General features: G+C 37.7%; 1 pseudogene; it reads right to left on the bottom strand.

Annotated features, from left to right (window-relative positions):
• Positions 1 to 22,547: 22,547 nt before the first annotated feature.
• LOC129893537 (5S ribosomal RNA) lies at positions 22,548 to 22,667 on the bottom strand (annotated as a pseudogene).
• Between the last annotated feature and the right edge of the window lie 4,269 nt (positions 22,668 to 26,936).

The following is a 26,936-nucleotide window of genomic DNA, read 5'->3' as shown; positions in this document are numbered from 1 at the left end:
CTAGCTCATCCGAATTATAAAAGATAGTCAAGCTAACATCATGAAATAAAGTTCATGTCCTTGATGTAATGATAACTAACTAACTCTTAAAAACTAAACCAACTCTAGCCACGAATGTGAGGAGCGTGAGTATCATCCGTCCTACATTATGAGACAATGTAGGAAAAATATGCATTAGTACATAGAAAGTACTAAGTATGTGAGTTATGCATGAACGAGTAATAGGACATGAACAATATGGCATAGGATGCATGAACAATCATAATGAGTATGAAATAACTTAAAAGCATTTGAAATATCATGAAAACTTATGGTCAATGCATATAAAACTTCATAGCAAACTTTTCATCTTTCCATATAACTTTTGTGGGATAAGAAATTTAACTGACATCTTAAGACCATACGACTATAAAATGGAATCCGATGTAACTACCACATCGAGAAGAGAGAGACTACTTGCCAAGGTAGACTCCTTAAGAATAACTTTAAATTTGTGAGCTATATGTGAATCCACTAGCTAAGACATGAAAGCAACCTATGGTAGAAATATAGTTTGGGACTTTAGGTAGATACTTAGATTCCCTTGGATAATTAACTACGTTACTAGATCGAACCCACCAACAAGTCTTTTTAATACTTAGTCAATATCCCAACGGAATTCATTAAAACATAGAAGCATCATCATTAACTTGATCATGAAAATAATCACCAGAGTAGCTCATTAACTTAGTGATTAATTAAGAGTCCATATACTTTGGTGAAAATTGTCCTTATCACTATCTTAAATATGATTGTGTAAAAATTGTCTTTATCACACCATAATAACTTTGTTAGATCATAATTGATAATCATAATAATTCTTAGTTCAATCACAAATCAACTTCATTCATATAAGCGTTTCTTTGAAAATCATTAAATTCATAACCAAGACTCATGTAAGTCATTATTGAATCTCAGAATCATAATTGAAAGTATCTTTATGCATGAGAAATAATAATTTAGCTTGAAATCATATAATTCATATAGAAATAAGCTTATAATGATCATTGATAACATCTAAAACGAAATTGAAATATCTCAATGCAATTCATCAAAACTAGGTTTAATAGATAATTGCAAATTTGAAGAAAACCTTGAAAAATCCTTGGGACTCCATGGGTGAAAGGAATCCATAGATCATTCCCCATATATCTTGGTGAAATCAACTTAAAATTGAGGAAGAACTTTGATGAACTTGAAACCTTTGCTTGAAATTTAGAGAAGAGCTTTGAGAGGATTCCTTAGTCTTGCCTTAGAGAAATTTTGAAGAATGATTTAGAATAGGAGGGGAATTTGAAGGGTTTGGTAGTTATTGGCTTGAACTTGGCCATAATAGTTTCTAGATATATTAAACCAAACTTTGGAAAAAGTCAATATTACCGTTCATTAATTTTGGATTTTGGACCTATGAACTGGTCCCTACAACTCGTCTCAAAGTCTACGAGTCGTAATCTTGACTCGTCTTGTAGGGTATGAAAAACCTTGAGACTTTAGTCTCTAAAGATTTCTTCTATGAGTAGTTATGAATCGTCAACTAGTCTATGAGTCATAGACTCAATCCATCCAGTAGGTCTAAAAAGCCTACAAAATATTGGTCTTTGAAGTTTTTGTACGAGTCGTCCTTATAACTCGTCAATGGGATGACGACTCGCCTATTGAGTTGTAGGACTTCTCTTGAGTTTCATCCTAATCAAGCACAAGGGTGTACTCTATGACTCATCCCTACGAGTCATAGGAATAGTTACAAGTCATATAGGGACTCGTAATCTTGAGGTCAATTGACTTTTCTTAAGTTTTCCTTTTTGATCCAACATTTTGACTTCTGGGGTCTTACAATGCCCTATTGTCATACTTTAAGATAGTCACCATGCATGATTGATACACTCAATCCACTACTAAGGAATCACTTACGAGGGTAGCTACATGCTAGGCTCAGAAAAGGTGTCACACAATACATCTAGAAGAGTAGCATAATAGGAAGAAACATATGAGTAGGTATACCCCAGATAAAATAAAACATATATAGGTTGATGAGAAATAGAGATCGTACCTATGAAGACAACATCTGAAGCCTCCACCTCTATTCTCCCTAGAAAAGCATACATGTGGCGTCCACCTCAGCCACCTAACCTGTCCTATAGAGGGTCACATCTTGCATCCTAAGGACCAGCCCTGCCGCCCTGAGCACCACCTTTAGTAGACTGAACTGGATCCCTAGAGGTTTGAACCCACTGACCTTATTGGCTCTATCGACTATGTTGATCGTTCATAGGGAACTCCTAGCATAGTGGCCTATCATTCCATACTCATAACATAACCCACCAAATATACCCCTCTGAGATGACCAAACTGAATTTGACCGGCCTTCACGGCCTGAGGTCCCATAATATGCACCCCAAGAAAAATAAATTGGAACATGAACCATCTGTCCACTAACACCCACAAAAGTGCCACCATCTGTAAGCTAAAGGGCCGCTGAATTGGCCTATTGGGCTGAAATATTTATGGTTGACTGTAAGATCTCAAAAATTGGAAAGTTGGAAAATGAGGATCAAAAGATGAATTTCCAAAAATGTGCAGTTTTTGGCACTAATTCATGACCATGAAGGCCATCACAAGCCTTGTTCCACACCACAATTTATGATGTGCTGCCTTGGTGAAATTTTAGAGTCTTAGACTCTACAGGGAAGGGTCAATAAGTCATGGTGACCACCACCAGCCATGGTACCCTGCATGGTGACCCCCAAAGACTCTCAAAATCCATTTCAAGTCTGGGACCATATCCCAACCACCACGGGTTGTATTGCCCTTCATCGACCATGGGTTTTTTTTTGGTGGACACCTCTCATGGACACTCAAACTTTGACACCAAGTTCAGCATCACAGACGACTTCCATAGGCCATCATGCCCAAAATAGATTGTGATGGGTCTCCTGGTGGGCAGCATTCCAAAACCCCCTTTTACCTGAAATGCAATTCCCTCTTGATGGAGGGGATCACAGAGCTTATTGACCATAACGGTCTGTGGTGATGGTCTATCCTGGGTTCCGGATTCAGTTTTGAGTTGGGGGTTATTTTTGTCATTTTCCCACATTCCATTAATGAATGTGGACTATTTTTAAGACTAGATTCTTACCTATTAACTAACCTAAATTCCCTTAACCCTCTTATTCTCACCATAATTCCCAAAATCACTAAAATCTTCTTTCCCAAGTTTTCTCTCAAAGGTCTTCTTCTCCCTCAAGTAATTCAAAGGATTTCTTCAAGGTCAAGCTTCCATTCTCTTCAATTTAGGGCTCATAAAGGTCAAGGTATGTGGGACTTCATCCATGAGTATCTTTTATCGATTGAATCCCAAAGATTTCCTCTCAATTCTCTTATAATTTCTTCTTCTAAAAGCCATAATTCATGATTTGCATTGGGTCTTTTTAATTATGATATCTTTCAATGCTATTGGCCTTATTATGCATAATTCACATTACATTGCATGTTTTTAAGTTGAAAATTTTAATGTCTCATGCTATATGCTAGTTTCAAGTATGATTTAAGAAATATGATCATAATTTTCAAGCTATATTCAATGGAAGGTTATGAATGATTTTTAAGGTTTATAAATGACTCATGAAAGGTTATAAATGATGTTTTGATGATGTTTCAAGCAAGTTAATAAAAAAATGGTGACTTAAGATCCTTAAAGGTGACTTAATATCCTTAACGAAGAAGGTGACTTAAGACCCTAAAGATGTTTTGTGGAAGGTTTACAACAACATTACATGAATTACATGATAATGAGCTATTCCTATGAACAAATTTCTATGAATTATCATTATGAAAAGCTTTTGATTATTACAAGTATGACTTATGATTATGATATGATATGTATTCCATGGGATGTTGATTTAGTACCATGTAGACTTTGGGGTAGGGGCTCGACTTAAGCTCTAGTAGAAACCTCTAGTCCCTTAAACTATATTGCCACCGTAGGATTGCCAATATGGCCTAGTTATTGATCCACATATAGCAAATGATAATATTGGACGGAGCCTACCTTGTCAAGTAGCCTTTCTACTTCTCGATGTGGGGATCATCAGCTTCCATGTAATAGCTCGCATGGTCTTAATATCGGTTACATTTATCTCCAACATATGTAAGTTTTTATGATGATCATGATGTTTTGATGCATTGACCAATGGGATAAAAATTTTATTATTCTCATGACTTTACCCATGTTTTAATGATATATGTCTTGCATCCACGATTCATATTGCCTATGTCCTATGTTTATTGTTCAGGATTCTTCTCATATACTTAGTGCATTTCATGTACTAACACATGTTTTTGCATACATTGTATCATAATATAGGGTCCAGCAATCATGATCATCTATCTCCCACTTGTGGCGAGAGTTTATTACTGTTGCGTTATTGGTGAGTCCTCATATTCCAAGGATGAGACATTTAATTGATTATGAGTTTATGAATTTCTTTTATATTTCATATTAGGTGAGTTGCGAGATTATTTGATGCCCCCATCTAGTAGTAGAGGCATGTTAGATAGTAAAAGTCTATGTTGTCCCTTTCTCATCTTGAGACTTATACTTTTATTGAAATATTGCTTTCGTATCATGATAATGATTATTTACTTATTTTATATTATGTATGCTCATGAATATTATGCTAAGAGGCTAGGTTGGGGTATTTTGGGATTCTAATCATTGTGTTATGACTAGGTCCTAGGTCGGGTATTGACAAACTTGGTATCAGAGTACAAGATTCAAATTTCCTAAGGAGTCTAACATGCCGCATCAATAAGAGTCATGTTCATTGGTGTAAAATGTGCCACATCTATGAATAGAAGGCTATGAGACATCTTAGGAAAAACTTCACTTCTTTCATAATCTTATTGTGCTGTAGAGTTGAACTTTAAGGTTGTCTTCTCTAACGTTTTCCCTTTGTGATTACAGAATCATGCCTTCATGAATATAACCCATTAAAAGAAATGTTGAGGGATTGGAGAAAAAAGCTCTGAATGACCCTTTGAATGATCAAGTGACATATATGTAGAGTTCTGAGCCACTTTTCAAATGCTATCCCAAGCCATGACTACGCAAGTGAACTGAGGGGTAGATGCTCCTCCATATATGGCTATACCGGCTTCTAGGGTTAGACACTTTACAAGGATGAACCCTCCTAAGTTTAATGGATCAAAGGTTGATGAAGATCCCCAAGACTTTGTCGATGAGTTGTATAAGATTGTGGATATTATTGGAGTATCTTCGGAGGAGAAGGCAGATTGGCGCCTACTAACTCAAGCGTGTCGCTCAAATTTGGTACAACCAATGGAAAACCAAAAGAGTTGAAGAGGGTCTTATAGGTTGGAAAAATTTTAAAATTGCATTTCTTGATCAGTTCTTCCCACTTGAGTTGAGGGAGGGGAAGGTGTTGGAATTCATAAACCTCAAGCAAGGAAGCATGAGTGTGAGGGATTATTCCCTCAAGTTCACGAAGTTGTCTAAGAATGCTCCATCCTTGGTAGCCAACTCTCGTGCCCAAATAAGTAAGTTTATTTTGGGAGTTTTGGACTTAGTTATGAAAGAATGTCGAACCTCTATGCTCATCAAGGAGATGGATATTTCTAGGCTCATGACTTATGCTGAGCAAATTAAAGGGGAAAAACTTAAGGAAAGGAAAGTAAGGGAGTCCAAGAGGGTTCAGTATAAAGATGGGTTTTCCCAATACAAATATGGTAGTGGTAATGGTTGGTCTCAACAAGGCCAACAGTTTCTAGGTCAAGATTCTTCACAAGCTTCGGGTCAAAGGTTTGACGAAGACAGGGACTCAAATACTAAAGCACACGGTGGTGTTAGTGGATCTACTCTTCCTAAGTGTACCAAGTATGGGAGAACTCATAGAGGTAAGTTTGGTTGGGATGGATGCATGATTTGGATGTAGTAAGATGGGCCACAATATCTCTACATGTCCTAACAAGAGGAGAAAAGGGCGTCCTTAAGGTCAAACTACTCAAGGTGCACAAACTCCACAAGGTGGAGGCACACGCCAAAATAGGTTCTATGCCCTTCAAGATAGGCAAGAAGTTGAGGAGTCTCCCGATGTGGTCACTGGTATGTTAAATGTCTTTGACTTTGATGTTTATGCATTATTAGATGCGGGTGCTACTCTATCATTTGTTACTCATTATCTTTCTATGAGATTTATTGTTAGTCCCAAGATCTTGCTAGAGCCTTTTTCGATCTATGCCCTTATTGGTGATTCAGTTGTGGCTAAAAGGGTTTATTGAAATTATCCATTTTCAATTTTTTCAAAAAATCGCCTTAGTTAATCTAATAGAGTTTGATATGACCGATTTTGATATTAATCTCAGTATGGATTGGCTTCATGCATGTTATGCCTTTATATATTATAGAACCTGTATGGTTAAGTTTTAGTTTACTAATAAGCTATTCCTAGAATGGAAAGGTCATAGTTTCATGTTTAAGGGTTAATTTATCTCAGGCCTTAAAGCTCAAAAAATAAATTTCAAAGGTTGCATCTATCATCTAGTTCAAGTTAGGGATACTAATTTCGAAACTCCTACTCTTGAGTCAGTTTTAATTGTTAATGAGTTTTCAAAAGTTTTCCTTGATGATTTGCCAAGCATTCATCCCGAAAGGGAAATAGACTTTGGTATCAATCTTTTTTTCGATACTCAGCCTATCTCTATCTTTCTTATCAAATGGCCCCGACAGAATTGAAAGAATTAAAGGATCAATTGAAGGATTTGTTAGATAAGGTTTTGTTAGACCAAGTATCTCTCCTTGGGGTGCTCTAGTTTTCTATGTTAAAAGAAGGATAGTTTTATTCGTATGTGTACTGATTATTGGTAATTAAACAAGGTCATAATTAAGAATAAGTATCCTATTCCAAAGATGGATGACTCTTTCAATCAACTTCAAGGAGCAATCTATTTTTCAAAGATTGATCTCCAGTAAGGGAATGCGACATTCCAAAGATAGCCTTTAGAACTCGGTATGGTCACTTTGAATGTTTGGTTATGTCTTTTAGACTAATGAATGCCCTTGCAACCTTTATGGATTTGATGAATAGGGTTTTCAAATAATACTTGGATATGTTCGTTATTATGTTCATCGATGATATTTTGATCTACTATCAGGGTGAGAAAGAGCATGTTGATAATTTAAGGATCGTGTTGCAAATTCTCAAGGACCGTCAGTTGTATGCAAAGTTTAGTAAGTGTGAATTTTAGTTAAGGTCAGTTTCTTTCCTTGGTCACATCATCTCCGGTGAAGGAATTATGGTTGATCCAAAGGAGACTTAGGCGGTCAAGAATTGGGCTAGACCATTGACTCCTTCTGATATTCAGAGTTTCATGGGCTTAGCTGATTATTATAGATTGTTTTTGGAAGGTTTCTGTTCCATTGCATATCTCTTGACTAATTTGACTCAAGAAAGGTGAAGTTCCATTGGTCTGAGGCATGTGAGAAAAGCTGTCAAGAGTTGAAGGATAGGCTTACCTTTGCTCCGATGTTGACTTTACTGAAAGATTCTGATGGGTTCGTTATATATTATGATGCTTCAAGAGTTTTTCTTAGTTGTGTTATAATGCAATATGGTAAAGCGATAGATTATTCTTAAAGGCAACTCAAGGCAAATGAGAAGAATTATGCAACTCACGACTTGGAGTTGGCGGCGATGGTCTTTGGTTTGAAGTTGTGGAGACACTATCTCTATGGTGTCTATGTAGATATTTTCACCGATGACAAGAGTTTGCAATATGTGTTCACTCAAAAGGACTTAAGCCTTTGACAAAAGAGATATCTTGAATTATTAAAGGATTATGACATGAGTGTGTTATACCATCTGGGTAAGGCAAATATGGTTGCCGACGCTCTTAGTAGATTTTTCATGAACAATATTACCCATATTGAGGATGAAAATAAAGAGATAGTCATGAACAGTATTGCCCATATTGAGGATGAGATGAAAGAGATGGTCATGAACAGTATTGCCCATATTGAGAATGAGAAGAAAGATATAGTACAGGATGTGCATAGATTATCCCATTTGAGAATTCAATTGGTTGATTCCAAAGGTGGTGTATTTTTTGTGCAAAACGGTTCCAAATCATCTCTTATGGCGGATGTTAAGGAAAAACAAGATAGTGGTCCTGCTTTTGTTGAATTAAAGAAAGTGCTTGCTGAAAAAGCCATTGAGGCTTTCTCCTAAGGGGGAGATGGTGTATTAGATATCAAGTCCGGTTTTTTGTTTCGAATTTTAGTGGATTGAAAGATATAATATTGTCCAAAGCTCATAGTTTGCGGTATTCTATTGATATTGGTTCCACAAAGATGTATCGAGATTTGAGGGAACTGTATTGGTGGAATTACATGGAAAGATATATTGTGGAATTTGTGGCTAAATGTCCAAATTGTCAAAAAGTGATGTTGAACATCAAAAATCAAGAGGTTTAGCTTAAGATATTGAGATTCCTACTTGGAAGTGGGAAGCCTTCAATATGGATTCATTATTGGTTTGCCTCATACTCACAGGCAACATGATTCTATTTGGGTGATTGTTGACTGAATAACTAAGTTGGCTCATTTTCTCCTTGTTAAGACTTCATATACAACCGAAGATTATTCTAGATTATATATCCAAGAGTTGGTTAAGCTTTATGATGTTCCTTTTTCTATCATCTCAGATCATAGTATTCATTTTACATCACAGTTTTAGAGATCTTTCCAAAAGGGTATTGCTTCTCAAGAGAAGCTTAGTACAACTTTTCACCCACAGATGGATGGTCAGGCCGAGCATACCATTCAGACATTAGAGGATATGTTGAGGTCATTTGTTATTGATTTTAAAGGAAATTGGGATGATCATTTGCCATTGATATAGCTAGCCTATAATAACAGTTTCACTCTAGCATTGACATATCTCCATTTGAGGCTTTGTATGGTAGGAGGTATAGATCCCCTATCTGTTGGTTTGAGGTAGGAGAATTTTCATTGATAGGAACCGAGTTGGTATTTGAGTCTTTGGAGAAGGTTAGACTCATTAGACAAAGATTGAAAACAACCCAAAGCTGATAAAAGTCCTATTCGGATGTGAGAAGAAAAGAACTTGAATTTGAGGTTAATAATTGGGTTTACTTGAAAATTTCACCCATGAAGGGTGTGATATGTTTTAGTAAGAAAGGGAAGCTAAGTCCATGCTATATTAGCTAATATTAGATTTTGAGGCGGATTGGTGAAGTGGCTTATTGGATTTGCCTTTCGAGTTGGCATCGGTGAATCCGATGTTCCATGTGTCTTTGTTGAGGAAGTTTATTAGTGATTCTATATCCATTGTTTCATTGGAAAGCATTGAGGTTAAAGAAAGTATTTCATATGAGGAGGTTCCAGTTGAAATCTCAGACCGACAAGTTAGAAAGTTGAGGAACAAAGAAATAGCTTAAGTTAAAGTGTTATGGAGGAACCAAGAGGTTGATGGTGCTACATGGGAAGCCGAAGTTGATATGATGTCTCGATATCCTTATCTCTTTCCTTCTATGCCTAATTGAGGTATTTAGTTCCTTCATGATCCAATCAGCTCAATCATGTGTTTCAATATTTTTCTCATGGTTTCACATGCATTAATATTCATGAAATGAGTTTTAAAGTAATGTTTTAGCTTGAGATAGAATATTTCATATTTTATGCATTTTCGTGATGTTTTACATTCATGTCGGGCTGCTATGCTCCTTTCCTATTCCATTCATGCTAGCTTGAGTCCTATTCAAAGATGAATGCTCTCAAGGGGTAGATATTGTAAGATCTCAGAGGTTGGAAAGTCAGAAAATAAGGATCAAAAGATGAATTTCCAGAAAGGTGCAGTTTTTGGCACTAGGTAATGATCTTGAAGGCCATCACGGGCAGTGTTCCTCTCCACGGTTCATGGTGTGCTTCCGTGGTGAAAGTTCAGAGTCTTAGACTCTACAGGGAAGGGTCTACGATAGGGACCATGGGTCGTAATGAGCACCATAATGGCCCGTGGTCCCTATCATGATAAGCTATTCCTATGAACAAGTTTCTGTGAGTTATGATTATGAAACACTTATGATAATTACAAGTATGACTTATAATTATGATATGATATGTATTCTGTGGGATGTTGACTTAGCTGTTACACCCCACACTCTTGAGCTTGGAATGTCTCTTAAGCTTCTTAGAAGTTATGAAGTGAGTCGGATAATCTACTACACTATCACACAACTTTAAGGAAAGAAGAATGTGATACCCCGTGAGAGGAAAGGTTGGAAATAGGGATAGGAGAGTCTGGAAGGATTTGAAGGCCAAGTAACGAGTCATAGGACTCGATTTACCTACATAAGCTACTAACTTAGAAGTTTGGCATACTTAAGCCACTTGAGTACATACCGAGCTTACATAGTAAGGATTATACGGGTTCTTAAAATAAGACGAGATTACGAACCCATGGAGAAGAGGAGAAGATGATATGTGGCAGCATGAGAAGGTGCCACATGGCATCAGGTGACCCACCTACTTAGGGATGGGCCCCACCAAGGACATGTGGCAGCCCTTAATTGGCTGCATAGATGTGGTGGCTTAATGGGGGCTGGACGTGTGTCACCCTTAGGGGATGACATGTGTCACCTCTTGGGGAAATATATATATATATATATATATATATATATATATATATGTATGATGACTCTTAAGTCATTTCTTATCCAATTTGAGCTGAAATTTGGAGAGAACAAAGGAAAAACCTGTAGAGAAGAAAATGAGGCAGCCATGGTTTAGAGAAAACTAAGGTAAGTTTTAAAGTTTCTCTCCGTGAATTACTTACCTACGGTGTTTATTAATCACGTGGAGATGTATATATTATCTTAGGATGCCTAAGGAACCATGTCTTCAGCCTTACGCTTGGAAACGATAGAAGAAACTTGAAGGAAAACCTAGAAAGCCAAAGAAGGAGGGCTACGGGTTTAGGGTTGCCAAGGTAAGCCTTCAAGTTTCGTTCCGTGAATTAATTATTAAGGTGTCCCACTGTTATATAATGGTGTTTGATAACATAAAATTTAGGGGAAGCAAGGAAGTGATATAAACAGTCCGCGCAATTTCAGCACGTTTGGAGATGTTTCTAGTCATAATTTGGCAGTTTTGGCCAATTTCGGATAAGGCAAGGTTTCTCCTTTCAATTTGGACTTTATGGTGTTGTTATGAAGTGTGTTACACTACCTATAGGTGGATGGAAACGTGAAAATATCATAGAAACGCTTGACGTTGAAGACAATCTAAATTGGAGTCGTTATAGTTAAATTATCGTCGAAGTAAAGTGTTGTGCTTGTGGTGTGCTGCTGCAGGCATGTGGCGGTGTGTTTAAGGGGTGGAATATGGTCTAAATAGGGCATGGATACTTCTGGTTTCAGTCACATGACCCCTCATATTGTATAATTAAAGGTTTTACAAAATAGAGACTAGAAACCCTAATTTGGTATCGTAATTTTTAGCAAATTGGTTGGAGTTGGTATTGTGTAATGTTCCCTTGATTTTTGTGTATATGAGATGCAGGTTATTGTTTTTGGTTGGATGTATTACTTAGGTATGTAATTGGAAATTCGGATAGGGCATGTTATAGGGGAGGTGCTGTCTAATTTTCGGTAATGCTTTAACTAATTAAAGAACTAGTCGAGGAGATGAACAAGGAAATATATTCCATGAATACTAAGGTGCAACTTAAGATGCTGGAAAGTCAAGAGTGGTTGATATTCCTATTACTTCCGTGTTGAATAGGTTCAAAGGACGATGAGGCAAACGTGACAAAGAATAACTAGTACGAGGTATGTGAAGCATTCTCTTGGCATGTTTTTGGCATAGGTATGTAAGGCTATCTTTCTTTTCTTTTGGCACGTCTTATCCTTAAGTGAATTGTATGTGAAATGAGGGGATAATTCCATTCCTAGAACTCTAAGTACGCTTCATAATCCCTATCCACTAGTTGGTATTGGAACTCCTGCAAGAATTGAGTACTGCCTGTTAAGGCTTCTACGTGTTAAAAAGTGGTGTGTGGAAAGCTATCTCTCATTTATCTTTATATGTACTTGGTATGAAAATGAGATTATGATTCCATAGTTGTTCACCGAGCCCTTGGATGGGCCGAGTACGAAATATGTATATAATGACCACCTGAAGGAAAGTATAGAGTATATAGAGCTTATTCTCTTTCTTCTTTTGGCATGTATTTGTCTTAGTTGTAAGTTAAATATGATATGAGCTCCAGGGTAATTCCATTCGTAAGTATCTCCTATTTACTTCTGAAGGTTGAACTCCTATAATAGTTGAACTATTTCCCGGGAAACTTCTATATGTTAAAGAAGTACCAAATGTACAGGCTCCAAGTCTTAAAGACTATATGATAACAAGTATTTCTGATTCCATACGCGACTTGGCCTTACATTGGTACATGTTTAGGGTCCCCTAGGTTACAATTGATATAGCTCAGCTGAAAGAGGCTCCATTGTATCGAAGCCTAGTTTTTGGCACTGGCCACTGATTTATATAATTGTTTTCTATTTATTCAGGGGTACAGCGGGGGCCCTGTCCCGCCATATGTTGTCATTAATATTTTTAGAGGTCTGCAAACATGTATACGTGGGTGGTATATGTAAGTTTTATTCAGCTGGGTCTACATAATGTATTATACAGGCATGTGTTATGGCAACCTTGTAGGCTTGCGTTTCCTTTCATGTTATGATACAAATGAAAGAGGCTACAGATATATCAAATGCTATGACCCACGGGGGGTCTCATGTATGTATCATGTTGTTTGTAGTCTAGTTTGACTACACTTGATGTATATACATTACGTGTCTATAATTCAACTTGACCACAACTGATAAATATGTATACGAGGGTCTAGGTCAGACCCTAGTCGTGGCCTACGGGGTTGGGTCGTGACATTAGCACCGAGTGGACTTTGGGGTGGGGGCAAGTCCTAAGACGTAGTGGCAACCTCTAGTTCCTTAAACTACGTTGCCATCATAGAATTGCCAATATGGCCTAGTTAGTAGATCCATATATTACGAATGATTATGATAATATTGGATGGAACCTACCTTAGCAAGTAGCCTTTGCCTTTCTCGATGTACGGATCATCGAATTCCATGTAATAGATCGTTTTTTCTTAATGTCGATTACAATTATCTCCCATATATGTATGTTCTTATGATGATTATGATGTTTTGATGCATTGACCAATGAGATAAAAAATTTATTATTCTTACAACTTTACCTATGGTTTAATGGTATTGGCCTTACATCCATGATTCATATTGCCTATGTCCTATGTTTAGTTTTCATGCATTTTCTTACATACTTGGTGCATTAAATGTACTAAAACATACTTTTTCCTAAATTGTATCATAATGTAGGGTCCGACGATCGTGATCATCCACCTCCCGTTAATGGCTAGAGTTCATTACTGCGGCATTGTTGGTGAGTCCTCAAGTTCCGAGGATAAGGCATTTACTTTCTTATGAGTCTAGAATTTCTTTTATCCTTCATATTAGGTGAGTTGGGAGATTAACTTACACCCCCAATCTAGTAGTATAGGCATGTTAGATAGTAAAAGTCTATGTTGTCACTTTCTTATCTTGAACTTATGCTTTTATTGAGATATTGATTCTGTATCGTGATCTTGCTTATTTACTTCTTTTACCTTATGTATGCTCATGAATGTTATACTAAGAGGCTAGGTTGGGGTCCTTCGGGATTCTAATTATCGTGTTACAATTAGGCCCTAAGTCGAGTTGTGACAGTAAATTCTACCCAAAAACCCCTTACTACGGGACTGTGACTCTGAAACTACCCTAACGGTATGGCCTCTTATCCCTGCTTCTATAGGCCTCACAGATGATCCTATAAATGGTGCGTGCATGATTCACTATTTGTAGAAAAGAACAACACAACATCACCATCTACTCTATAGCCATCTGAAGTGGGAATAAGAGCCCTCTAACAAACCCACGCACCATCTCATACTATATCGGCATAAGCATAGACGCATGTCTATCCATCTCATGGAATCGTGTCTCATACTCTACAATTGACAATAAACCCTGAGTCAAGTCGGTGTACTCAAATTACAACCGTTCCCTTAAGATGTAGGGTACATATTTCTCCAAAAAAGCCATGGAGAACTAATCCCAAGTCATCCGAGCCAACCCGACTGGCCAACACTTGAGATAATACCTTCACCATTGCTTCAACGACTCATTAAGCTACAAGGTGGTATAATCAAATCTGTGACACTCCACTAAATTGATGTTATGCAACCTCTCTTGGCAACTGAACAGAAACTCGTGGGCATCCTCACCTACTATACCTATGAACCTTGGAGGATTACATTTGATATACTGCCCTAGCATCTTCTACTCCTTAGAAGACATGACTGGCCCGGGTACCATAGGTGGAGAAAAAGTAGGAACTGGTTGAACTACCAATAAGGAGCCTTAGCAGCAGGCTGTAACCCCGAAATCTAAACACCCTGTGCCCCTATCTGGCAGGAGTCTAAGCTTCATCCTGGACCTGAGTTCTGGCTGAAGTGCTAGGAAAATTCCTAGCCTGGGACATACGCTCCATGAAGCTAAGAATTCAGTCTAGTATATCATGAAGCACTAGTGTGGCAACAAAACCTAGTGGAGGCTAGGCAGCCCCCACACTGTCCCGCTGATGCTAATTATGCTCAACTTCTACCTCGGGCTCTAGTGACGACGATCGCTCCTGATCTCTAGCTGGTGCTGCATCTTGTGTTCTGCATCGATCTCTAGGCCGACCTCAGACTTAACCCCTAAATAAGGCCCCACCTACTGGTGTAGGAGGCTCTCAACCCCTCATAGATTATTACATCCTAGGCATCTGCAAATGAATGAAACAAGCACACACTCAGAAGTTGCTAAGATCATGACCCCATGATAAAGAACAAAACAATAAAAGTTTTCCTTAGAATGCCCTATAGCCTCCCGCATATAGTTATAAATGTCATCATACCGATTTGTGAGACTCTACTAGACATTTTCTCCTTTACTAGTGTGATCGGTGAACCTAAAGTTCTGATACCGCTCTGTTATGATCCACAGTCGAGCCTTGATGGCTCATACTACACCTTTAATGTAGGTAATCCTAAAATCCCAACATATAGAATTTTGTGGAAGATAACAGGATAATAAAATAATAGCAATAAAAGGTGAAAGATAAGAATAGTAAATACAAGAAGCAGGCCGATCATATGTCTGTAATAGGATAAAAATATAAAAAAGACCCAAAAGTCACCAAGAGGACAAATTGACTCAGACCAATCCTAGGACCTGGTGTCACCGTATAGGATCTATTAAGCACTAAAAGCTATATATACATGAGATCTGACTCATCAAAATACAAAATATACAAGTCAAAAACAAGAAGGAAAGTAGCAAGTCTCTGAACGTCAGGAGATCACCACTATCTAAGTCTGGGATAGCTGCGGGAGATCTAATGGTCATAGAGAGTGGCTCATTCTGGGAGATACAAAAGGAAAAGCTGTAGAAGTGCAACATGAGTATCAAAACAAGGGGTACCCAGTACGCATCATAGGCCGACCAAGCTCAGAAAGATCATATACACATATAAAAGAGTAAGATAGTACTACAACTACTAACAGATTCAGAATTAGTTATCATAAGCCAAGACATAAGTAACTCACAAAAATACCCCTAAGTAGACAACCAAGTACACAAAAGAAACATAATCACATAAACGAACAAGATCATGCAAGCAGTGGCCAGATGCAGAAAAGTAACATTCGAAGGGGTCCCCGAGCCATCCAGAATGAAAACTCAGACTCATTAACAGTAAAGGTGTAGCCTATATATGTGTCCACGAGCTACCCAAAATGATACCTCGGACTTATGAATAGTGAAATGATAAGATGTAGCCCAAACCTAAGTGAACAGGTCTTCCAAAATAGTATATTAATAATAACCAGGAGCACGCTATAAAACCACATAACTGAATATGCTCAATGCCACACGAGTCATGCTTATTTCATGAATTTCCCCAAATTAACTGAATAAATCTCATTTTAGTCATAAACCATAAAAATAACATATATATGTATATTCCCTTCAAAAACAAGTTCCTTCAATAGAGTACGACATGGATCTTACACCTTCCCATTACCAAAATTTAAGTCAATACTGCTAACATAAGTAATTCACATGAATACAATCCATCAGAAAATAAACAATCCACGCCACATATGCATCACACCAAAATAGGGCACCAATCATAGAGTAATGGTACTAACTTGGAACTCCAGCTTGTCCAAGTTTCAAGGCCTCGGGCCAAATAAGTACAAGATAAAGCGATAAAATCAAGGACAACAACATCAAGGAAACCAATCAACTCAAGCATTCAAATCATGTAAGCACTAGATTTCATATCACCTAAAAGCATACTAAGGAGCTAAATCGTCAAGCAAACCAAAAATCAACCTAAACTAAGGCTAAACGACTAAATACTAATTAAATTTCCCGGACAAGCCCATTTCAATTCTAAGAATCATAGAATCCTAAAATCATTACCCATAATCTTCCTTATCCGAACCATGTATAAAGGAGAAACTATAACCTACCTCAAGGCTGAAACCACACCCAAACCTCTATTCTAGAGCTTTTCCTTTTCGTAGAGCCTCCGAACGGTGCCAAACTATCAATTTAGTTGAGAAGATATCAAAATAAGACAATTGATACCCATATTATATTTTATAAATTCAGAATTAAAATAGGCTAAAGTTGGACCTCGGGACCTACGTACGAAATTGCAAAATTGACTCTATCATAAGGTCCCAATGAATTCAAGGAATTCATGCTCCAAAAATGAGCATAATCTAAGTAAAACTCAACCCAAAATAGTCCCACAACTATAAGAACCAAAAGATATCAAATGCTGAAATTTTGGAGAAGTTTACGGAAATTACCAATAGAAACAGAGAATTCAACTACCTCGGAAGTGAAATTTCAACACCCTCTAACAAAAATCACCAAATTTTGCCAAGAAATGCTCTCAAAATCAAAGTTTTACTAAGTTGGAAATGGGAGCTTGCATGCTGGAAACAGAATTTTAAAAAAATTAAATTGCCAGGCTAGTTGGCCTTCACTAACATGGAGAATAGCTCCGCGAATGAGAAGGTGAGTCAACTGACTCTTCGTGAATGCAGAGGATAGCCCACGATCGTGGTGCACAGGTCGATTGCCCACCGTGAAAGCGGAGCTCCTTTCGCAATCGTGGAAAAGGGTCAGGAAACCTTTTGCAAACGAGGCCAAAAGCCCATGACCGCAGAACAAATAGTCAAACCTATGCAAATACAGTTAAATAAACATGAGCTGCACCAGTAGCTTTGCAATTGCAGTTCACCAAGAAAGAAAAGTTCCCCAATAAGGGCTCAAAATACTTTCGAAACCCTATCGATGCAAACAAACCATGCTGCCCTATAGGTAACGATATTCTAGACTCAATGAAATTAACAAAACGATCAACGGAGGTCATCTTGTCAAAATTTTGACCAAAGTCAACACTTACAAAGAATTCACAAGCAACGCAACCAAAGCCACAAACTCACCCTGAAAGCCTTAGGAACCGAACCAAAGGTCGTTCTAGACCAAACTTGGCATTCTAGAGCTAACAGAGTTGTCAGAATTTTGATGCAAACATGTTTACCAATAATATTGAACAAAATGAAACTTTAGAAAATTTTAAAAACTAAAATGCCTAATCGCACCAACTCAAATTAATAGCCCAGAATCTCGAACCGATCAGCACACTAGACTAAAATCACCCTTTCGGAGCAGATGGAACTAATGGAATCATCATCCGACATCATAATATCCGAATGTTGACTAAAGTCAACTTCTTCCAAGCCTTAGGCCTCAAAATTTGCCAAACACACTAGAAACTCATCTAACCTCCTTGGGAAGCGTACCGCCCATTCCAACACCTTATTAATGCTACAAAAAAGCTACAGGGAGGGGAACATATTAAGAGAATGCAAAAATACAAAAATGACAATGAGGGTGATTATAAATAATAATAATAATAATAATAATAATAATAATAATTTTGTATAATATTAATATTAAACTAAATATAAACTTAAGCATATAATAAAAAAATAAGTTTTTTAAAATACATATTTAATTAAATAATAATTCAAAAAAAGGTTATACATCGGTCAAAATTATATATCAACAAGCTCCAAATATTCCATTCATCTAGGTTCTATGAAAATGTACTATCAGTTAAGAGAAGTCTATTGGTGGAATTCTATGAAGATATACATAGCAGAGTTTATATCCAAGTGCCTGAATTACAAAAAAAATGAAGGTTGAGCATTAAAGGCCTTGTGGTGTAGCTTAGAATATAGAGTTGCTAGAATAGAAGTGGGAGATCATCAACATGTATTTTATTACTGGTTTATTGCAGTCTCGCAGATAACATGAATATATTTGGGTGATTGTGGATAGAATGACCGAATCACCCCACTTCTTACCCGTTAAGTCTGCAGATTCAACAAAGGATTATGCGAGGTTATAAATTTAATAGATAGTTAGACTTCATGGAGTTTGCTTATCTATCATCTCAAACAGAGGTACCCAATTCACTGCTCAGTTTTGGAAGTCATTTTAGAAAGATTTGGATTCAAAGGTGAATTTTAGTACCAATTTCCATCCTCAGACATATCATCAGGCAGAGCATAAATTGTGTCTTTGATTGCATAAACTATGTGGCATTATCTTGGTACACACTAGTGGTTCCTGAGGCCCTAATTAATGAAATCCCTATTAACATCTAAAGGATACCTCAGAGAATTACTTCCCTGGTCTTCAACTGATGGTTCACTTGACTGTTTCATTGAGTCTCAGAAGATGACCTAGTTGCATATGGTTTCTCATAACTCTACTCATGCATATAGTAACCCTTTTTTCACCGAGTCCCATGATGGGCCGGGAACGTTATCGTGCACAGCTTTACTACTCTTTCACCGAGTCCTAGGCTGGCTATGTATATGTATGTATGAAGTATACGATGATGAAATACCATATACGATAAAGTTGAAGCATACGATGACGCCATATGTGATGAAGTTATTCACCAAGTCCCAGGCCGGATATATATATATATATATATATATATGATATGATATGATAAAAATATAGATCGAGCCGTACATTCCTCGAGATTGTTTTAAATTATAGATCAGGCCGAATGTTCCTCGGTATATTTTACTATGTGATAATGGCATCGAGTCCTATAAAAGGGATGCATGCGGTACGTTATTTACACTACTCTTTCATCGAGTCCCTCACTAAAGGGACGGATACTTACGTAGGCATGCTTATGAAAATATAGGGATACACTTGTGACCCCAAGCCCCATAGTGGACCGGATGGACTATGATGACATATACGATAAGATTATGTCATATACGATGATATGATACCATATATGATGACCTGATGAAATAATATACATGATGAGAGAGGATGATGATATGGTGATATAGTAATATGATGAAATAGTTATGATACCGGGTTCCTTAGCGAGCCGGGCACAGCGTATGATGATGTATATGACTACGTGTCTTAAGGTGTAGGCACATTAATTTGTTAATTGTTACACTTGTCCCCTGCATCCTTGTTTCAGTTATGGTCTCAGCTATGATGTGTTATGTTTTACATACTCTGTACGTATATCGTACTGACCTCCCTTTCTTGAGGAAGGAGGGCTGTGTTTTATGCCCGCAGGTACATGTACTTACTTTGGAGATCTGCCAGCTTAGGACTCCCACTCAGCTATGTCGAAAGTGCTCCACTATTCCAGAGCCTAGCTTTTGGTACTGATCATATAATGTATATAGTTGTTTATTCAAGGGTACGGCGGAGGCCTTTTCCCCCATATGTCACTATTAATATTCTTAGAGGTTGTTAGACATACGTACATGGGTTATTTACGAGTTTGATTCAGTTGCGCCTATATGGCATATTATAAATGTTATTATGTTAAGGCAGCCTTGTCGGCCCAAACATGACATGGTGCAAATGGAAGAGGCTATATGCAGATGAATTTAATATCACCCTCTAGATTCTTGTGTATAGTTCTTATAGTTGAGATTTATATATATGGGGGTCCATGTCGGACCCCAGTCATGGCCTACATAGTTGGGTCGTGACAAAAGTGGTATCAGAGCGGTCCTTTCTTAGAATGTCTACAGACCGTGTCTAGTAGAGTCTTGTTTATCGATGTGTTGCGCACCACATCTATAAATAGGAGGCTACAGGGAATTTAGGATATAACTTTTCTTTCATATCTAAGATCGTGCAATAGAGCCTAGCCATAGGATATGAAATTCCTTTTTCTAACCTTTGGTTTCAGCTAAAGAACGACATCAATAGAAGAAAATAACGGATGCTATTAGAAGCTACCTAGTATAAAGGTAAGTAATAGTGTGAAGGGGGCATGCTGGATAAGGTAAGAAGATTGAAATATGATTGAAATGTAAAGTCGAAGATTAAAGGGAAAAGTACATAGAAAAGTATAACGGGTGCAGTTCGAGTTGGACATACGAGGTAAGTCCATTATTTTATACTGTTGTTGATATTGGGTGCCCTGTGTGGTGGTGATATAAATATATATATGTTGTCTTGTGAGGCATTGTTGGTATTTCCTGAGTGCAGGTTTGGGATAGTAAGGAATATAGAGGAAACTCTGTCATTTTTTTTTGAAATAAAAAGAGAATGAGATATAAGGTTGTAGTATATCTTGAGAGATTGTATCCACGGTAACAATAAGATCTGACTAAACTAGGAGTATAACTGACTTTGGAAAATAAATAAATTGCAGTATGGGTGGTAATTAGAAGGTCAATACTGATATGACGAGAAGAATAGTGATGGATATGAACATCTTAAGACTTCTTGTGAGGTATTAAGGATGAGAATGACGAGGAAGGATAAGGGGTTTAAGTACGCTTGCTTCACCAGGTGGAATTAGTCTAGAGTAAGGATCGTGAATAAAGGTTAAGAAACATTACCCTGCGAGATTGACCATGAGCAGAATATAGTGTGAATATAATGAGGATCATCATGGAAATATGTAGGGCCTAGTAACAAAGTAACTAAAGAATGTAATTGTGAGTAAGATTAGGAGTCAGCATCTAGTACACGATAAGGATGAAAGCACATGAAGCAAAAAGGGGTATTGTGTATATGTACCTCCACCATGGAAAATAGTAAGACCCTTCAAGGATAACGGAGGTAGCTTTTCAAGACCATTGATACGTTGCGAGTCCATTAAGTGAACAAAAGGTATTCACTGGGATGAAGATAGTGTTATAGCAAAGCTAGAAACACGTGTCATCACAGTATAAGTGCCCCCGAATATAGAATTGGACATGATTATAAGCACTAGTGACGTACTGATTGGGATAAAGGAAATGTGGCTTCGACTAAGCTACTACATTAGTTATATGACTCGAGTACAAGTACTTGGACTAGATTGTGTACTATTTATCGAGAATTCTAAGCACCCCACGGTTGTATTAAGGTTTCTTATAGAGGCAACCTAAAGTATAGATAAGTTAACAGAAGGTGTAGACATGGTGCAGTATGTCACATATGTTAGAACAGAATCATATGCGTATGAATAGTTGAAAATAAATAGAGGATGACATAGATACGCCCTAAAAGGGAAGATAGGAACCGTAGTTTCTGAGACTGTGCAAAGAATCATTGGTAGAACCCTAAGGGATGGGTGCCTACCACAAGGGGTGATTACGATAAGAGAGTAGGACTGAGCAAACTAAGGACTGTGTAAAGGGTAGTAGGGCCGTGTTTGGGTAAAGATTAAGATATGGCAACAATATCATTGGCCACTGATATGGTGACATATAAGTAGCAAGGAGAAAGAATAGAAAATCTCTTACGATAGGAAATGAGGAGACCAAGAAGTATGTAAAGGAAGAAAAGAAAGGAGTAGGATAAAATAATGTTGGCTCGAGCAAGTTCTAGTGTGAAGTCGATATGTAAAGTAAGATGGGCTGGGAAACGAAAAGATTATGTCTATCTTATACAGGTTGTATCAGAATGTTTATGCAACCTATGGATATGTATATGTTGAGTATAGAGTCAAGTGAGAAGTACACGAGAAAAGGAGCTAGGATGTTTTGGATACATTACAGAGAGATGTCAAAATGGGTTAGACCAAACTACCGAAATAAGGGGAGTACTAATGGAAAAATAGGACCTAGCTGTGGTTGAACCAACGATCTATCCCGACGTCGAGTGTAAGATAGGGGTGGAGAGGGCAACGCAAAGCATGAAGACTAGCAAGAAGATGCTAATGTAAATCTTGGGCTAGGTTGAGTGCCTTCACACATTTTTGCAAGGATTGAAAAGGAATGTGACACGAGGACTTTCTAGGGGGGTCACCCATCCTAGTACTACTCTCGCCCAAGCACATTTAACTTCGAAATTCCGGTGGGATCTGGTGAGTTAGTACTACTATGATCGCACGAGATGGAAGAATCCAAACTAGCAGCGAAGCAACGATATAAGATTATGTACCTAAAGTGTTATAAGTTACGTTAAGGATTTTGGCTTAAGCAAAGCAAGCAGGATTAGCTAATTAATAACAGATGGCGCACTTGTATGCTACAGATCCTCAACATAATACCAGTTAATGATAGGCAAACCACGAAACGGTTATACAGGTCATTGTGTGAGGGGACTTCAGCACAATTTGGTAGCCGACTCTGATGGGAAAAAAGCAAAACCCAAAAAGGCGAGGGTACCAGTTGATGTCATCTAAAGAAGGCAAAAAGTAATGTACGAGGTCAAAGATTCCACAATACGACCTTGGCTACAAGACTCACTTTGCACTCCTTGGACAGATAATTCTATATGGAATGTTATCTGTAGATTAACAAGATCAACCCATGTTCCTCCAATCAAAGACTACCTGCTCAGTTGAGATGGTGTGAAATTATAGGTCAAGAGGGTGGTAGGACCTTACGGAGTTCCCATAGCTATTGTCCTAGACAAAGGAGCCCAAGTTACAACTAACTACCGAAGATTAGTTTATGAAGAGATTGGGAAGACAAATAGGTCTTTTTACACCATTTTACCCTCAGACTGATGGAAAAACTAAGCTTAATAGCTAAACATTAGATGGTATATTGCGGGCCTATATAGTTGATTCCAAAGGTAGCTCAGACATTGCCTACCACCTATCAAAAATACTTACAATATTAACTTTATTCTAGTATCCAGATGGCCCCGTATGAGACTTGGTATGGCAGACAGTGTAGGTCGCCAATTAATTAGTTTGATGGTAGTAAAACACGACTGATATGCCCAGATATGGTTCAATAAGCAGTATAGAAGGTGAAACTTATTCGGGAGAGATTATTAGCAGCTCCGAGTCGACATAAGTCATATGCAGATAATTGAAGTCAATCCCTAGAGTTTCAAGTTATAATTAAGCACTCTCAAAAGTGTCATCCACAGAGAAAGTGATGAGAGCCAGCAAGAAATAAGACCTTAGTCCGAGATACATTGGCTCTTCTCAGACCCTCCACCGAATAGGCAAGGTTGACTATGAGTTGGACTTATCAGCAGATCCAGAAGTAGTACATCCAGTCTTCCAAGTATCGATACTTTGCAAGTGTGTTGGTGATCCATCCCGAGTATATTCCGTAGAGGATATCCAGGTCACAGAAGAGTTATCCTATGAGAAGAAACCGGCCGCCATCCTGGATCAGTAGAGTAGGGGGTGGTGAGTGAAGGACGTAGCTTTCGTCAAGGTATTATGGCAAAATAAGAGTCGCGAAGAAATGACCTGGGGAGCTGAAAAGGAAATAAAGCACAAGTATCCGTACCTATTTTCTATGTCTATAAGCAATACCAACTTTTGGAACTCTGATATTGATTGCTTGGTGAAAGTATGTGTTATTGTGATCGAACAGAGAAACTCTCTATATAGTTGGTATAAGATCTTGAGGAGGTTTTTGGTTCACATTCGAGGACAAATGTACTAAAGGGGGGAAGGATGTTACACCCTATACTTTTGTACCTTGGAAGGTTCTTAAGATTCTTAAGTATCTTGAAATGTTCTTAAGTTTTTAGAAAGATTATTAAGTTTCTTAAAGCTTCTCAAGCTTCTTAGAAGTTACCATGGGAACCGGATAGCCCATAGCTTTATCAAACAACTCTAAGGAAGGGAGAATGTGACGCCTCATGATAGGAAAGATTGGAGATAGCGTTGTAAGAATCCGGAAGAAGTTGGAGACCAAATAATGAGTCGTAGGACTTGACTTACTTACGTAAGCTACCAAATGGAAAATCTTACATACTTAAGATACTTGAGTACATACCAAGCTTACGTAGCAAGGATTATATAAGTTTGTAAAGTAAGATGAGATTACGAACCCATGAGGAGGAAAAGAGAGTGCCACGTGGAAGCATGAGAGAGTGCCACGTGGAAGCAAGGGAGAGTGAAATTTGGCAGCAAGGGATCAAGGGGGTGGACCCCACCTTCCATGTGGCAGCCTATGGTAGGAGGAAGGGATGTGTTGGCCCAATGACGGCTTGACATGTGTCATCACTTAGGGCTTGACATGTATCACCACTTAGGGGTTGACATGTGTCACCCCCCTAAAGTATCCTATATATATATATATATATATGTATATATATATATATATGTTATGAGTCATTCTTATCTACAAGAAAGTCATTTATCTTCCTAGTTCAAGAGACTTCTAGAGAAAGAAAGAAGAGAAGAAAAATCTAGAACTAGAGAGAGAGTATGTTCGGCCAAGGAGAAAGAAAGGTAAGCCTCCGATTTCATTCCATGAATTAATTATCTAGGGTATACCATGATTTTATGAAGATTTTAGTAATGTAAATTTATGGTTTGTAGTAGCACCAAAACGTTAGCAAGCAGCCACAAAGTTTTAGTCGCGCTAAAGGAACTTTTGAGGCAAGTTTTGGCGAGTTTGGCGAGTTTCAGGCACAGTAAGGTTTTCCCTTTCAAATTGGAGTTTATATGATATTATAAGGTATATTATATGTCTTAAATAAGTTTGGAAGTAGAAAAAATGCATAAAGATGCTTGACGTTAGAAACAAACTAAATTGAAGTCGTCATAGCTAAATCAAAGTCACGTAGGGTATTGTGATTGTGGGCCTCAGTTGTAGCTAGTGTGGTTATGTTTTTAAGGGATGTAAATGGTTATAAAAATGGTGTAGGTTTTTCTAGTTTCAGCCACACGACCCCCCATTTAGTATGGTTAAAGGTTTTACGAAATAAAGGTTAAAAACTCTATTTTGGTATCGTAGTTGTGAGCTAGTTGTTTGGAGTTGTATTGGGTAATGTTGAAGTGAGTTATTTATATATATGCTACTGGTTGTTGTTTTTGGTATGGTTTTTGAAATTTTGTCTTAGTGAAATCTCGGGGATGTTGAAATTATAGGGGAGATGCTGCTCGATTTTTGGTAACTTTAGAACTAGTAACAAACTAGTCGAGGGTATTGGATAAGGAAATGATTCTTATGGGTACTTGGTTTTAGAGTTGGAAATCGGAAAGCAAAAGGTCATTAACCTCAGTATTACTCTCATGTTATTAGGTCAAGGAGGTAACAAGGCGAGCTGGATTACAGTTAATCCACGAAAGGTATGTGAAGCTTACCCTTTCTTTTCTTTTGGCATGTCTTAGCCTTAAGTTATATATATATGAAACTTGGGAGTCATTCCATTCATAAAGCTATGATATGAGTCAAGACCCTTGTTCACTTCTGGATGTTAGAACTCCTGCACTAAGTGGACTCATCGCCTTTCAAGTCTTCTATAGGATGAAAAGTAGTACATATAAGGCTTATCTCCTTCTTTTGTTGAAATCGCTTAAGGTAGGTGAAATAATGTCTGATATGAGTTTAAAGGTAATTCCATTTATAGGTTTTGGATATAATTTGTGACTCGTAGTCACTTCTGAATACTAAGGGTCCTAAAGTAGTTAGATTACTACTCTCGAGCCACCTATATGTTGAATAGTAAGTGAAAATATAAGCTCTTATTCTGAAAGGCTCTGAGAGGATAAATGTCTCTGATTGCATAAGTTGTATCTCTGATTGCACAAGTTATGTGTCTGATTGCATAAATTGTGTCTTTGATTGCATAAACTGTGTGACATTATCTTGGTACATATTTGTGGTTCCTGAGGCCCTAATTGATGAAATACCTAATAACATCTAAAGGGTACCTCAGAGAATTACTTCCCTGGTCTTCAAGTGATGGTTCACTTGACTGTTTCATTGAGTCTCGGGAGATGACCTAGTTGCATATGGTTTCTTACTACTCTACTCGTGCATACGGTAACTCTTCTTTCACCGAGTCCCACGATGGGCTAGGAACATTATCGTTCACAGCTTTACTACTCTTTCACCGAGTCTCGGGCCGGCTGTATATATGAATGTATGAAGTATATGATCATGAAATATTGTATACGATAAAGTTGAAGCATACGATGATGCCGTATGTGATGAAGTTATTCACCGAGTTTTGAGCCGTATATATATATATATGGTGATATGATAAAAATGTAGATCGAGTCGTACGTTCCTTGACATTGTTTTAAATTATAGATCAGGCCGAACTTTCCTCGGTATAATTTACTATATGATAATGGCACCGAGTCCCATAAAGGGGCCAGGTGCGATACGTTATGTACACTACTCTTTCACCGAGTCCCTCACTAAAGGGACGGATACTTACATAGGCATGCATAT

Source organism: Solanum dulcamara, chromosome 6, assembly GCF_947179165.1.
Source record: "Solanum dulcamara chromosome 6, daSolDulc1.2, whole genome shotgun sequence".
In the NCBI taxonomy this organism is placed as follows: Eukaryota; Viridiplantae; Streptophyta; class Magnoliopsida; order Solanales; family Solanaceae; genus Solanum; species Solanum dulcamara.
This window is presented reverse-complemented; position numbering and strand designations above follow the sequence as displayed.